Raw genomic sequence first — 10,876 nt, forward strand, 5'->3', positions numbered from 1 at the left:
TTCCTGGGAAGTCATCTGTATCTACGGCTCTCTGGTCTTCCCTAAAAAAGCCCAGCAGTCTACATCCGGGGCCTTGCCTTCTCTTTGAGGATCCAGTAGAGTTGGAGAAATGAGAAACATACAGAAGAAAAAAGTCCTGATGCCATGAGAAGGAGAGATACCTAGAGGACTAGTGCAGGAAGACATGGGAAGAGGCTCCACCCAGATTGCTGTTGTACAAGGGCTGCCCTGTAGCTTCCAGTTTCAGGTAGGATCCTAACTGATGGATGAAGGGAAATGGAATAACAGCTTCCATGAATAGAAAATCCAATATGGCCCCTGGGGGTACCTAGATTTGAGCCAGGGACCTCTTAATCTGCAGTCAAATGCTCTACCCCTGAGCTACACCCCCTACTTATTATAGGTGTCTAATAACCACCTTTCACCTTCATGGTCACACCCAGAACTCCTGCAACATACTGGAAGTTTCTACTTATTTCTAGAGAGCTGGTAAGACCAGCAACTTATTCCTCCACAAACTCAGTCCAGAGAGGTCGTCCCCCAGGCCCCAGAATCCCACAACCCTAAGCCTTCACATGCCTGCATCTCTTCCTTTTCCTCAGTGTGTGGTGACAGCAGCAGCCTGTCATTGATATTTACTACTGGAAGGGCCTTTAGAATTTGTCTGTTTTTCTCTAGTTCTGCACCACAAAACAGCAAATGGAAGAGATCCTGCCCAGCCTCTTTGGAAACACTTGCGGTACGTACACCGGAAGGTGTCTCTTCAGTCTTTGTACCTATGCATTAAACCCCAGGGTGCTGGTGGGGACAGCTGGGGAGGTTGGTGAACTTCCCAGCCCCTAACCTGGATCTTTTCAATTTTCCTGAAGTCGGTGATAGCCTCATGTCTCTTAGGCTAATATCTTATGTAAGTAAGCGGCTTGCAACTACGACTATATTATTATTGGCTATTATTCTTCCCTTGCTTTGGAGGAGAAAACCTGCCAGGGATAATGCAGGATTGACTTCAGCTTTTTGCTTTTAACTATTGTTTTTGAGTGTATGAAGAGGTTGAGTGGAGTGAGAGGTCCCCTGACATTCAGAATAAGAATTTCAAGTGGAATAAAACAGTGCAGTAAACTCCTACACTGAAGTCTGTGAACTGCAGGAGTGAACTAGCTAGAAGCGCCCCCATATGGTCATGAGGTGGGTTTATCGACCTGAAATAAGAGCTCCTGCAAGAGACAACTGGTCCACCATCTAGATGCTGCCACAAAGAATAACTGAGCACCAATGAGAACGGAACGGAAACCACTGCCTTTGCCAGCCTTCCTCCAATATTCCGTGGTCAGCGCTGAAAGACTCTCTAAAGCAGGTCACCTGGTTCACCTTCCTGAGAAAACGCCGCAGCTCGCTCATCCCCATGGGCTCTGTGAGTCTCTGCTGCTCAGACAGGAAGCAGACGTCCACGGTGCATTTCCAGGGTCCTTGTTCAAGGCTGGTGACTGAGGTCCTTGCGTGAATGCAGAGGGGCAGGGAAGTAGCCCCTGGGCGTGGCACACGGCCTCATGATTGCAGGTGGCTTGCAGCCCCTAGTACGCAGCAGCCAGTCGCAGGCAGTCAGCGTGGTCCCCAAACCGCCCCCTCGCTGCCTTTTCTCCATTTCCTCTGCTCTGTGCTGACCCTGCTGAAGCAGCTCAGGATGGAGAGACTGGAGCCCTGAGGGCCTCCTGCAAGCACTGCCCTGTGCTCCGTAATGGGGGTGTGGGGGGGAGCGGGGGGCGGGCATACAAGAGGTATCAAAGCTCCCATTCTCCCCCACGGCGGCTCCTGTGCATGATGAGGTGGGACGTGCCCACAGGAAAGGTGATATCTGCAAGGCTCTAAAGATAAGTATTCACGGGGATCGGGGTTGGGTCAGCCCTGGAGAAGTTCACCTGGGGCTGCAAGAAGCTAGAGAGGCTTTCTAGCAAAGATCTAAGCGGTCCAACCTCTCTTCTGTCCTCCTACGAAGACTCAATTCCACAGGGCCCAGAGGTAAAGAGGCATTTCTTCAATCATAGAAGTCTGAAAGGGTGTTGTTGGAAGGTGGAGATATTGAATAATATCCTCCTAACCAAGAAGGAACTTTAAGACTGAAAAATGAAGCAGGCAACTGCATAAAGTACAAAGTTTATTGTGGATCACTTACATAGGGTAGGATCTGGCGGACGGCAATCCCGAAGCCTTGGCAGCTGCACTCTGTGCTGCCCACAGGGGTACAGGGGGATTTAAAGGGCCCAAAGCTAAAATCTGACTACTAAGGCAGAAGCATGTCCACACTGACGGGAACCAGGGTTTGTTCCTCCCCCCGGGGATCTCATGACCTTTAACCGCATGGGTTAACAAAAGGCACTCTTCCAGTGTTCATCGCAGATGAAGGCAAGGGTGAAAGTTGATAGGGAACTTACCTGTCTTGGGTGCATTCCTTGTCGAGTAGGCTGATGTTCAGTCATGCAGAAGGGGAGCGGGTAGGACTGCCGGCCTGAGATGAAGCTGACAAAATGGGGTCAGTGTGGCTCAACCACGCAGGCTTGCTATAACTGTCTAATAAACGCCTGTGTAGCCTCATCAGCACCTCTGTTTCTTTTCCATCCTCCCATGAGGACAGCTCCACTGCAAACTAAACCCATTCCCTCTCATTTTCTCCTTCCCCCAAGCCTGGACCCCCCTCCCACCTGGCAGCCCTGCAGCTTCTCCTCCCTCCGATTCATGGCAAGTCATCTAAAGCCGTTGACGTTCTCCTAGAAGGGCTTTTAGAATGATCCAGTACAGCAGGTGCTAAATGTGGCGCTGGGAAAATCATCTAATACTTCTGTGATATGAGTGGATTGAAAGGAGGAAGGGTGCTGTTGAAAAGCAAAACTTTGCAGGCCTAACAAAGCCTGAATCTCTGGAGAGGGGGCCCAGGGAAAGTGTATGTTTACATTCCCACAATCCCAGGTAGTTCTAGTGCTTGGGTAGCCTTGAGTCCACATGATCTTGGCTAGAACCACATTTCCGGTTCTAGGACTTTCCATTGCCCCCGCCCAGGAGACGAGCTTCCTTCCTACCTGCCCCCCCACCTCCTTTACCAATTATTGCACCCCTCAATCTACCAAGTAAGAAGAACCCACCTGAAGGTGCCGTCTGGTGTAGGTACTAAGATAAAGCTTATTTCAGGGGACACCTGGATTCGAACCAGGGACCTCTTGATCTGCAGTCAAATGCTCTACCACTGAGCTATACCTCCATGCTTGTCAGGAGCATCTAATAAATACCCTTTCACCTGTGTTGAAATGCCCACACCCACTGTGCACTGAAATTTCTATTGCTTCTCAGAAATTTCTGGAGATAGGGAAATTTTGCCTTACAGAAAGCTAGCTTTGTAGCCCTCTTCTTCCCCATAGATGTCCCTCCCAATTTCGGCCCCCAGAAACTGTCTCTGCTCACAATCTTGCAGTCTCATTTTTCTTGGTACCACTCGGAAGGCACCTGCTGGTTGCTAAGAGCTGGGCCACCCCTGCTTCCTTCCTCCCTCCGCAAGCTCCATCTGCTTTCAACTTGCCTGCGGCACTCTCTTCGCCACCCTCACCGCTCTCCTGCAGGATGCGCTGGGGGCTCCGTTGCCCCACTCATCCTCTCTGCCCTTGTTTCCTCTCATCACAGCTACTTCTTGGCTTTTGGCAGGGTCCTGACTGAATCCAGACAAATTACTTGAATTTTTTTGCCGAGGAGGCCACAACCCTCATCCTGGGGCCAAGAAGCTGTCCCAGCTGTCCCAGGGGGCCTAACTCCTGAAGGTCTGCACAGCTGGAGCAGCAGGGACTTCCCTGACAATCAGGACCAGGGACGCCTCTGCTGGATGAGCCCCTGGCCTGAGGCATAGCACTGTGCTCCTAAGGAGTGAACCTAGCCCCTGGCCAACGCCACCCGGAGATCTAAAGGCCATGTAGACCTCAAAAGTGTAGAGTAAAGACAACTGCCCAAAGGTGGTGAAAGTGCCTGTTATATCTGTGTCCAGGAGACCAACGTCGGGAAGGTACAGGGGCTTGCAAAGGAAACCCTGGACGAGGGAAATATCCCCCCATCCTCCATCAATTTAATTTAGTGACATGTTATTTACATTGTTGCAAAGTAAAAAGGCAATCTCTCTATTTTTCTACAGTGACTAACGCAGCACTGAGCATGAAAGTAGGTATGCAATAAATATTTGTTGGATGGAAGTAAAGTTAGCAAAATTAGCAAAGATATCCAAGTATGGAATAAATGCAAAATATCTCAGATACCACCAGCCAAATGAACACTTCTGTTATTTTCACATCTGTTTCTCCAAGCTTGTGCAAATACATTCCCCTGCGTTTGGGTTCAACTCCTTCTTGCCAGAGATGAGCCAGTTCACAGTTCATGACACTCTTTCACCAGCTATTCTCCCTCATCAGTCTTCTGGCTCCCTTAGAAATGTTCCCCTCTCTTACTGAAAAGTTTAAAAACATGGAAAGACTTAGAAGAATACCCATATAAAAATTTCTCTTGTTAAAAAAAAAAGGACTCGGGAAATCCTTGGCAGCCCAGTGGTTAGGACTCAGCGCTTTCACTTCCCGGGCCCGGGTTCAATCCCCAGTCGGGGAACTAAGATCCTGCAAGCAGTGTGGCAGGGCCAATAAATAAATAAATAATAAATAAATAAATAAATTACATCTTTAGAAAAGAAAAAAAAAAGGACTCAAAAAATATCCAGCAGGGCATCCCTAAAACAAATAAACACACCTCCACCAATCGTCACACCCAGTGGTCAACGTCGTAAGGCTTCTCTTGAGAACTGGAAACAAGGCAAGGACGTCTGTTAGCATTGTTTCCACTTAACATTGTACCCAAAACCAGAGGCAATGTATTAAGATTGAAAAAAGTGGAACAGGAGGAACAAAACACCCATTGTTCATAGATAGTATGATTATCTCGATAGAAAACACAAAATAAGCTACAAATTATCTGAACTATCGAGTTTAATACATTGCAAGATAAAGTTATTAAAAATCAATTCCTATACACAATAATGAAGAGTTAGAAATAAAATCTTTTAAAATATGTCACTAAAAATAGTATGAAAAATGCAGGATCCCTAGGAATAAATATAAGCTATACAGAACAGAACCTTTATTTAAAATATTTTAAAGCTTCACTGAAAGACATTGAAGGGGACCTAAATGAAGAGATATGCTCTGTTTTGGGGTAGGACAAAATAACAATTTTCTTAATGTTTCCCAAATTCGCCTATAGGTTTAATGTAATTGCAGTCAAAATCCCGGTTATGATTTTTATAGTCTTTGACACACTGATGTTAAAAGTTATGTGGGAAAAGAAAGAGCTGGGAATAGCTAGTGTTTTCCCGAATAATGAGAGCTGGACAAGGAAATTAGTCCTATCAGATATGAAGAGTTATTACAGTTTAAAGCTGTAAGACAGTGTAGTGTTGGCACAAGGATAGACAAATAACCATAAAGCAGAATAGAGATCCCAGAAATGGACCTATCTATAGAGAGAAACTGATATATGAGAGAGGTGGCATCGTAGTGCAGAGGAGAAGGGGGTGGACTTTCTGATAAATGGTGCTAAGACAATTGGATATCCATACACAAAATAAATTCCAGGAGGATTCAAGACTTAAATATAACAGACAAATCTTCAAACTTTTAAAAGAAAATATAAGAGAAAACCTTTATGACTTTGGAGTAGGAGAAGGATTTCTTAATCACGACATACATAAATACCATAAAAAAAAGGATTGATATATTCTAGTTCATTGAAATTAAGAACTTTTGTGTACTAAAAGTCTCCAGACAGAAAGTGAAAAGATGAGTCATAGATCAGAAAAAGAGATTTGTCAATCATGTGTCAGTCAAGATATTGTCAGAAAATATAAAGTACACTAGGCAGTTCAACAGAGAGAATTTAATACAGGGAATTGGTTAAATAGGTGCTGAGGAAATAAAACAGCAAAGAGAGAACTGCAAGGTAATGCAGAGGTAATAACTCCAGGAAGCAGCTCTCACTCCTTGTGCTGACAGAAAAAGGAAAGAGGTTGCAGTTATCAGAATGCAGAAGCTGGAAGGAGGGGCTCTGAAGAGTTGGGACTCAGACTTGTGAGGATGCGGCGCTGCCCAGCTGGTGCTGGTGCCTCAGGAGCTCAGAAGGCTGGTCTCCCAGAGACAGAGCACTAACAGTAAGTCTGGTCCTAGGAGTGCCAAACGAAAGCTGGGAATGAAAACCAATGCTGCCAGTGTGGAGGGTCATGGCCAGGGCTACACTGACAGGAGCAAAAGCAGAACAAAGCAAGTTCTGATCTGCTTTCCATTATTATAGATGACTTTGCATTTTCTAGTAGGTTATAAAAGTGGAATTCTACAATATGCACTCTTTTTGTCTTGCTTCTTTCACTCAATATAACTGTTTTCAGATTTGCCCATGTTGCTGCATGTATCAATAGTTCACTCCTTTTTACTGCTCAGTAGTATTCTACGGTACGGAGATATATATATATATATATATATATATATATATATATATATATATATATATATATATAAAGTTTTGTTTACCCACTCACTGCTCACCCGTTAATGGTCATTTGTGTTATTTCCAGTATTCGGCTATGACAAATCAAGCTGCTATGACATTCACATACAAATCTTTGGATACATGCTTTCACTTCTCTTGGGTAAATATCTGCAAGTAGAACAGCTGGATCAAAGTGATTGTAACATTTTACATTCAACCAAGAGGGTATTCCCATCGGCAGTTGGTCCACGCCCTTGTCAACACTTGGTAGGGTCAGTCTTAGATCTTCGAAGGGGTGTGCAATTGTAGGAGGCGGTTTTAATCTCATTGTGGTTTTAATTGGCATTTCTCTGAGAACTCATGATATTGAACACCTTCACCTATGTTTGGGATAGCTGGAACTGCTTCCCCAGAATCATTTCCTCGTAGAGGTTAGAGTTGGCCAAAATGAGAATTCGCATGATACTTGGGAGGTGGAAGTGAAGCAGCAGACACTGCTCTCTGAAAGTTGTTGCACTTGGGTGTGTGACAGCCAGACACAGACACCAACAGATCCCAGCCGATCTGCAACCACCCCCGTCGTGTCCAGCTTCTCTTCCCAACTGCGTGTCCATCAACAGAAGCCCCAGTGCCACCACCAGATACTTGGCTGAGGACCTACAGAAGTAGTAACTAAGCAGAAGTGTTGAATTCCTATCAACTTGTTCTCCAGCCCCTTCACGGTTCCCCTCTAGGGGTGGGATATGCTTGGCTTCCCAGATCCCTCTTCACCTCCGACTTTTCCACCTTGCCTTGCTTTAGGGAGGCTCATAAGTGACTGTTCTTTGATCCTCCAACTCCCCCTTCTGGACTGTTACTTCTCCCAGCTCATGATATAATTGTGTAAGGTCTTATTTCCATAATAATTCCATTGTTCAGTAATACTTATAGTGATCCTGCTTCTCTGATGAATACTGACTGGTTCATCTCACTGGGTTTTTTTTTCACTTTTTCATGCATGTATGAAACTGCATGAATCATTCAGCCTTATGAATGATAAAAAATAATATACCTGTGTAATCTCACACCCAGGTCAAGAAATAGAACATTATTCAGAGGTGGATGGAAATGAGATATAAGGGATGGAGTGGAGAATTGGTCTTCCCTGAGTGTACAGTTTTATATAGCCTTGACTTTTGAATTGTTTTACTGTTTTACATTTCCAAAAAATAACTCAAGTATGAAGAGATGAAGCTGAAAATTAATATAAACAAAACCCAAAAACCTAATGTTATATCACATTGGTAACATGGCCACAAAGAAGAAAACACCCTTAGTGGTATATATTCTAAGGGGAAAAATAGATACTGAACTTTACCTAGGAAGTTGTTTTGGTGTAAGTTACAAAACCTATGGTTTTGGTTTTTTGTTTTTAATATTTATTTATTTATTTTCGCTGCCTCGGGTTTTAGTTACAGCACATGGGATCTTCGTTGCAGCGTGCAGGATCTTTAGTTGCGGCATGCGGGCTCATAGTTGTAGCATGTGAACCCGTAGTTGCGGCACGCATGCGGGATCTAGTTCCCTGACCAGGGATGGAACCCGGTCCCCCTACATTGGGAGTGTGGAGCCTTATGCACTGGACCACCTGTGAAGTCCCCCACAAAACTTATGTTTTTGAGAAATTGAGTAAATATATTGATATTTGGGGGAACCAGAGTTCTAATTGTGGGAGACAGGAGGTATAAATATGGAATGAAGATAGGCAAGGAAGAATTGTGGGGTTGGACTGGAATCATAAGTAGCTGTGTGAATACACAAGCACACAGCACACATACACACACACACACACACACACAAGTACACACGTACATTTTCTAACTCTGCCCTCTGAAAAGGTGCTAGAAACATCTCAGTTACAATGAGCACTCCTAATGCCCATATCGTGGTTATTAAATACCATTTAAAAGAACCATAGGGACTTCCCAGGTGGTGCAGTGGTTTAGAATCCTCCTGCCAATGAAAGGGACACGGGTTCGAGCCCTAGTCCGGGAAGATCCCACATGCTGTGGAGCAACAAAGCCTGATCGCCACAACTCCTGAGCCTGCGCTCTAGAGCCCACGAGCCACAACTCCTGAGCCCGCGTGCCACAAGTACTGATGCCCGCATGCCTAGAGCCCGTGCTCCTCAATAAGAGAAGCCACCGCAGTGAGAAGCTTGCGCACCGCAATGAAGAGTAGCCCCCGCTCGCGGCAACTAGAGAAAGCCTGCGTGCAGCAACGAAGACCCAGCACAGCCACAAATTAAGAAATTAAGAAAAAAAAAAAAGAACCAGAAACTTGGAGATTTGGCTGATTCCACAGCTGGGTAAGAAACCCAAAATGTGAACCATGGAACATTTTGTGCCGGAAAGTAGGAACGTGCTCAAAAACTGATGGGAACATGTCAACAGAACACAGGGCCAGCTTGAAGAGGCTCACTGCTAGCTAAATTTGGGACAATTTGAGCATCAAAACAAATGGAGGAATGTGTTATAGCTCATTAAATTAGAGAATCCATGAATCCATGTTAGTAGGTTTTTTAAAAAAAGTTTTAGGTAGAGAAAGGAAAGCTTTACAAAATCTTTACCAACAAATCAACCAATAAATGTAAAAAGGATAGAAATATAAAAATCTTCGTTTTATGACCATCACTGTAAAAACTGACTTAGATAAGAGTTTCAGAGAGCATCCCTTGTACCAGCTCTGTACCGACTTTTGAAAAATTGTAATTTTGTGAAGGTTTTTTTTCTCAATATGCCCCCAATTATACCAGCGTCAGGCCCACAAAACAGGGGTCCACCCTTGGTAGAGGGGATGTGTTATTTGGGAAGGAGAGATCACGTGGAAGAAGAGCTGGGGTGGGGGGAGGTAAAGGACCTCGGAGCAGATTCCAGAACATTCTCCTGTAGTGAAAGGGTCGACTTTGCGTGCTCAGGAATTTTCTCCAAAAGGCAAAGGGTGCAGGGGGCTCCGATCAGGAAATCCCTATCCCCTACCCTCAACCCCACATTTGAGAGGCAATCTCGGAGAGCTGGGGGTGGGGCGGAGGGGACATGAGAAAACAGCTGGGCTAGCATCAGTGAGAAAAAGAAAATCAGGCACTCGGAACAGACCTCTTGCAACCGTGTGAGTACAGTGTCGCCCCACCACCATGCCTGGGGAGAGTCCACTTTCATACCCAAAGAACGCATCCAGGATGACCCCCTTGCTGTACGTTCAGCCCAGGCTGATGAAGCGAAAACAAAGGGCACCTTAAGACCCCGGCGGCCAGACCCGAAGCCCAGCAGAGTAGAGAGCACGTGGTGCGCAGGTCCCTCTTCAGCAGAGTCCCACTTAGAGGAAATTCTCAAAGGAAATGCATCTTCATGGCCACATGGAGGCGCCACTCAAAGGCTCCTTCCATCCGCCGGCCCCGGTTCGCCTCTTAAGTTTTCCAACTGATAAATTTATTTTTCTCTGCTTGTTTTAAAAATACTATTCTTCTTATTAAAAAATATTATAAAATATTACTGTTGTCATTACGAAATTACAAAAATAAGTTAGAAAATGTATAAAAATGGCTTGTGTTCTCACTGTTAAAGAAAACTACTTTGACTATATGCTTCCAAACCTTCCAATGATAATATATGTAATCATTTTATAATCATTTTATATATATTTATATACAATATATATATAATCATATATATAATATAATCATTCTGGACAGACTTCTCTTAAAATATCATGAACATCTTCCCATACGAAGTTCTTCACCAAAATAATTTTAGGTGATGGTATTGTGTTCCGTTGTCCATCCCCATTAAAAATATTTTTTATAGCTAACCCACACTTTATAGAAAGTTCTAAGTGGCTGCCTACAGGGATTTAGTGAGCTATATTCCTATTGTTGGAAGAATTTTTTCCACTTCAAATCAAAGGTAGACATGAGGTACAGTTGTCCAAGTAAGTAAACACACAAGAAGCCCAGATCGCCCCGCAGGACCTAAAGCAGCAGAGGCGACGTGGCGGGCGCCCCAGGGGAGAAGGCGAGGGTCTCCTGGGGTTCGCATGGGGGGGGGGGCCGCTCACCGGGGGCGGCCCGGCTGCCCCCTGGAGCGGGGAGATCCTGTTTGGTCACCGAGTCCCTCGGAGCGCGGGGGACCAAAGCCTGAGGCTCTCGCGGCCGGCGGCAGGTCTGGCGCTGAGTCCGGGCGGCGACTCAGCGCGCACCCGGCCGTGTTCAGTGGGCCTAGGGGTCGGGGACTCGGGGGATTGGGGTGTCGGCGGAGTGGCAGGCCAGTGGGTCGGTAAGATCAAG

At 45.4% G+C, this 10,876-nt stretch overlaps 2 non-coding genes across 2 annotated transcripts; both read right to left on the minus strand.

Moving 5' to 3' along the window:
- Positions 1 to 319: 319 nt before the first annotated feature.
- On the minus strand, positions 320 to 391 carry TRNAC-GCA (transfer RNA cysteine (anticodon GCA)). The gene has a single exon. It is a non-coding gene; the product is annotated as a tRNA-Cys (tRNA).
- A 2,787-nt stretch (positions 392 to 3,178) lies between these two features.
- On the minus strand, positions 3,179 to 3,250 carry TRNAC-GCA (transfer RNA cysteine (anticodon GCA)). Its single transcript has one exon. It is a non-coding gene; the product is annotated as a tRNA-Cys (tRNA).
- Positions 3,251 to 10,876: the final 7,626 nt, after the last annotated feature.

This window comes from Kogia breviceps, chromosome 9 (genome assembly GCF_026419965.1).
Source record: "Kogia breviceps isolate mKogBre1 chromosome 9, mKogBre1 haplotype 1, whole genome shotgun sequence".
NCBI classification, from domain to species: domain Eukaryota; kingdom Metazoa; phylum Chordata; class Mammalia; order Artiodactyla; family Physeteridae; genus Kogia; species Kogia breviceps.